The following is a 5,000-nucleotide window of genomic DNA, read 5'->3' on the forward strand; positions in this document are numbered from 1 at the left end:
ACACATTCTTGAAAATCCTTCTCCTTTTCCTTTAAAAACACTTTTACATTATCATTGCTTTCATTATTTTGTTCAATTTTTACTATCCATTCTTTAGGTAATGCACTTTTCACTATTTCAAATTGTTTTACCAGAGTTTCTCTTTTGATATCTTTCCCAATCCCATCCATGGCATCCACAATTACTTGGCTTGGTAAAAACCCTTCTTTAATCTCATATAAAACATCCTTAACCTGACATACACCTGCTTCCAACCAATATTTAAAATATACTTCTTTCTTTTGTGTTAAAATATTACCATTTAAAAACAAAGGTTGATTTAATAACATGTTCCTCCCTTCAGGTTTAAAATCAACGTGATTTAAAAACTCACTCCATGCCTGTAAAACTTCTCTATAAAATTCAGGAATCCCAGTTATCATGCTTTGTTTCAGTTTCATCCATAAAATATCATCATTCATATTAAAACCCCCACATTTGTTAAGATAAAACCTCATTACATGTTTCCATTCGGCTTTAAATTCTTTATTTAAATACTTTTTTATTACTTTGACTCTCATGCTTTTCTTTCTTGTCTCTGGGTCTAACAAACCTAACCCCCCATCATCGGTTGCTCCAATTAATACATTATATGCAATTCTTGGTGGTTTTCCTTCCCAGATAAAACTCAATAAACATTGTTTTATTCTCTGCTCATGCCAGTGATCCATAGGGGTAACTCCTAACACATACCACATTTTTGACAACATCAACGTATTTACGATTAAAACTTTACCTTTCAGATTGACTCTTCTTTGTTTCCACCATTCTAATCTCCTTTCCATTCCTCCGATAATTTCATCCCACATTATCTCCTTATCTCTTTTCCCATTTTCTCCAAAGGTTATCCCTAAAATCTTTATTTCTTTCTGGTCTTTAAATTTAAAAACATCCGGTAGAATACATGCATTGCCTAATCTCATGACTACAGTTTTTTCCATGTTTACTTTAGCACCTGATCCATTACAATATCTTTCAATGATTTTCATTGCATTTATCACACTTTGCATATCTTTTAAAATCAGTGTAGTATCGTCTGCATATTGATAAATTTTCTGTTCTTCTTCTGTTTCTACAATTTTAATTCCATGTATTTCTTTATCTCTTATTATAGCTGATCCTAGAGCTTCAGTCACTAGACTGTACAGCTGTGCAGAGAGTGGACATCCCTGTTTTATGGATCGTGTTACATTAAAACAGTCTGTAATAAAACCGTTAACTTTAATACGACTAATAGCTCCGTTATATAAACACTTGATCCATCTTAAAAAATTATTCCCAAAACCAACCTTATTTAAAACCTCAAATAGAAAATTGTGTTCAACTCTGTCAAATGCTTTCTCGAAATCTACACTTATTACATATCCATTTTTTCTCTTTTCTTTCATGTATTGTATTACATCTCTTATACTGCTAATTATGTCTGTGATATCTTTCCCTTTTACGCCATATGCCTGACTAGTTTTGATAATATCGGGTAAGACCTTTTTAAGTCTATTTGCTAATACCTTGGCTAAAATCTTAAAATCTGTGTTTAGCATTGTTAGGGGTCTAAAATTCCTCAAATCATTTTTCTCACCTTTTTTCTTATATATCAGTTTCACTAAACCAACTCTCATTAAATGCGTTGTTTCTTGTTTTTTAAAAACTTCATCAAAAATTTCCTTTAAAATTGGTGCTAAAACATCCTTAAAAACTTTGTAAAACTCAGATACTAATCCATCTAATCCTGGACTTTTCCCATTACTTAATTGCATAATAGATTCCTTTATTTCTTCTATTTGTATTTCCTCATCACACATCTTTTTATCATCCTCTGTTACCTTTCCCTCAATTTGATCCAATAATTTTTTTTCTTCTTTTTCATTTATTTCACCTTTTTTAAAAAGGCTTTCATAAAAATCTCTAACTTCCTTTAAAATATCCTGTGTTTCTTTTATTTTTTCTCCATTTTCTTTTTTTAATTCTCTTATAATTTCTCCGTTACCCTTACTTTTCTCTAAATTGAAAAAGAATTTTGTACATTTCTCTCCATCCACAATATATTTGGCTCTGCTTCTGATCATCGCACCTCTACATTTTCTTTCTTCTATGTTTCGTAATTCCTCCTCCAGAAACAGTATTCTCTCTATATCTACCTTTTCTTGATTTAAACTGTCATTTAATTCCTTTCTAACCTCTACTTCTTTATGTGCTTTTGCTTTTTGTATTGATTTACTCATTTTAATCGTATACTTTTTAATTTCATATTTTGTGTTATCCCACCATATTCTTTTATCTTCATGATACATCTCATTTTGTATTTCAGTATTTATTAAGTCCACTATTGCCTTTCTATAAGGTTCTCCTTTTAAAATTTCTGTATTTAAAATCCATATCCCTTTTCCTCTTTTAGTTTCATTAAAATCAATCTTCATTAATAAAAACTTGTGGTCGCTTAGCGTTGTTTCTTTAAAATAAACACTCTGTATAAAATCACCCAGTTTTTCCTTGCATAAAATAAAATCAATCCTACTTTGCTTTAAGTTACCATCTACTAACTGTCTTCTTGAATATTCTCTTTTTCCTTCATTCCTTACTCTCCATATGTCCCCTACTTTGTGCTCTGCCATTAGTTTCTGCAACTCTTTTCTCCCAGTGTCATTCCTAAAAACCATGCCATCCGCTAAATCAATTCTATTAAAAACCGTGTTAAAATCTCCTATTAAAATAGTTTCGCCCCATAAAATCATAAGATCATTTATTCTGTTAAAAAAGTCCTTCTTTTCTTTTTCTGCTACTGGAGCATGAATGTTACATAATGTCATATTATTTTCTCTCATTCTAATAGCAAGGCATTTCCCCTCTTTATCATTGTATAGTTCTTCCACATCATTCTTTATATCTTCTTTGACTAAAATAGCGACCCCTCTTCCCATCCTTCCATCACCATTATTATAAAATATTTGCCCCCTCCATCTTCTTTTAAAATCTTCCATCACACCATCATTCCAATTAGTCTCTTGTAAACAAATTAAGTTTTGTTTTTTGCATAGTTCCTTTACCTTGTCAAATTTTCCAACATTTAAAAGACCTCTTGTATTAAAACTAACACAATTAAAAACCATTAAAAGAAAAGATAAAAATAAAAATAAATATTTAAAATACATTACTCATCTTCCCCTCCTTCTAAACTCCTTAACACATTGAACATATTAGCTTTGGCCTTTTTTCTAACATTGTCCAAATTTGGTTTTACCTTTAGTGTTCTTCTTCTTAAATTCACTTTCATACATTTGTCCATATTGTCCACCTTTGCATCTTCTTCATAATCCATGTCTTTGTTTTGCTCAATTTTTTCTTGTCCATTTTCCTCCATGTCTGAAAACTCAATTTCCATCATTTGATTTCCTCCCTCCTTCGTTTCTCCATCTTCATTAAAATCCACAACTTCTCCAGTGTTATTCTTTAGTTGTTCTATTTCTCTTTGCTGTGTTGCTTCTTCCTCCTGATCTCCTTCAAGTTTTGCATCTTCCTCCTTATTTCCTTCTTGCACCTGTCTGTCCACCTGTTTTTCTTTTTCTCCTTCCTTCCCTTCCATCCAACATTCACATTTATCTAAGAATTCTGCACACTCCGAGCATCTGACAGTGGTGCACGATCGTGCAAAATGCCCCCATTCTCCGCATCTGTAGCACTTGAAATTAGGACAGTCTTTCAGCAGATGGTCCGGGCTCATGCACTGCCTACAAGTTTTCACTTGCCGACTGTGCATCACCCGGAAATGCTGTGGTCCTTCGGCTGTTTCTAGCCTCGTGCTATAGGGCAGTGATGCCACCTCCTTCGGGAACCTTACTTTCAGGAACCTCGTCCCATCTTCGATGTCAGTGCCCGGGTAGCATCTTCTTTTAATTTTTGTTAGTGGCTCAACACCCCATCCTTCCAATTTTTCTACAATTATACTATTTTCCAGGTAGACAGGCAGGTGCAAGAAGGAAACTACATAATCTCGGTTGTGCAAACTTTTAACTTCACAGTTCACTCCATTAATTGTTAGTCCTTCTAAAAGTTTTTCACACTCCTCTTCTTTTTCCATGGTCAGTTCATATTCTTTGCCTTGTCTGGGTCTGAGCGCCAACATTTTCCCTTGTCCACATTTTTCCATTATCGCTTTAATAACATCTTCTGCCTTTACCTCAAGTACGTTTTCCACATTTATAATCACCGTAGCCTCCTTCAAGTATTTTCTCTCCGCAAACTTACTTTTTTCAGTTTTGTTTCCATTTCGTGGTCGTTTATCCAGTCCATTTTCGTTAGCCTTGCTTGTTCCTCCTGCCAGTCCGTTGTCGTTTGCCGTGCTTGTTTCTCCTCCTAATCCAATGTCGATAGCCTTTCGCGTTCCTCCTGCCAGTCCATTATCTTTCACCAGTCGAGTTTCTCCTGCCATGTCCGTGTTTGTTGCCGTGTATCCGTCCGCCATTGCTTACTCCAAAAAAAGAGTTCCAAATGAAAAAAATAAGTTCCTCCCGAACAGCTAATGCTGTTGGGAGGAAAATAAACTTCACAAAAACAAAAAAAACAAATTAACTCTAATACTTTACAAATCAAAAAGAAAATAAACAAAGAGTAGGGAGAGCCTTTCTCTCCCAACTGCAGCCAAACACTTCCTGGAATGTACCAAGTTCGAGGATTTCCAGGGTGGTGTGGCCGTAAGCGAAAGAGGCTGTCAAGCGTTGGCTATTTAAATCAGCTGCCAAATGAAGCACTACGAAAAGCTTACAGCACCCGGTATTCCCAGGCGGTCTCCCATCCAAGTACTAACCAGGCCCGACCCTGCTTTACTTCCGAGTTCAGATGAGATCGGGCATTTCCAGGGTGGTATGGCCGTAAGCGAAAGAGGCTGTCAAGCGTTGGCTATTTAAATCAGCTGCCAAATGAAGCACTTCGAAAAGCTTACAGCACCCGGTATTCCCAGGCGGTCT

The 5,000-nt window shown here is 35.0% G+C and overlaps 1 protein-coding gene and 2 non-coding genes across 3 annotated transcripts in view; all 3 read right to left on the reverse strand.

Moving 5' to 3' along the window:
* zgc:173607 overlaps nucleotides 1-5,000 on the reverse strand; it is a 791,925-nt gene that overhangs the window by 624,857 nt on the left and 162,068 nt on the right. The window lies entirely within an intron of this gene.
* Nucleotides 4,792-4,910, reverse strand: LOC137493109 (5S ribosomal RNA). The gene has a single exon (XR_011013082.1). It is a non-coding gene; the product is annotated as a 5S ribosomal RNA (ribosomal RNA).
* LOC137493108 (5S ribosomal RNA) overlaps nucleotides 4,969-5,000 on the reverse strand; it is a 119-nt gene continuing 87 nt past the window's right edge. Inside the window, exon 1 of the ribosomal RNA XR_011013081.1 lies at nucleotides 4,969-5,000. This exon is cut by the window's right edge and continues 87 nt beyond it. This is a non-coding gene — a ribosomal RNA (5S ribosomal RNA).

Source organism: Danio rerio, chromosome 4 (genome assembly GCF_049306965.1).
Source record: "Danio rerio strain Tuebingen ecotype United States chromosome 4, GRCz12tu, whole genome shotgun sequence".
NCBI classification, from domain to species: Eukaryota; Metazoa; Chordata; class Actinopteri; order Cypriniformes; family Danionidae; genus Danio; species Danio rerio.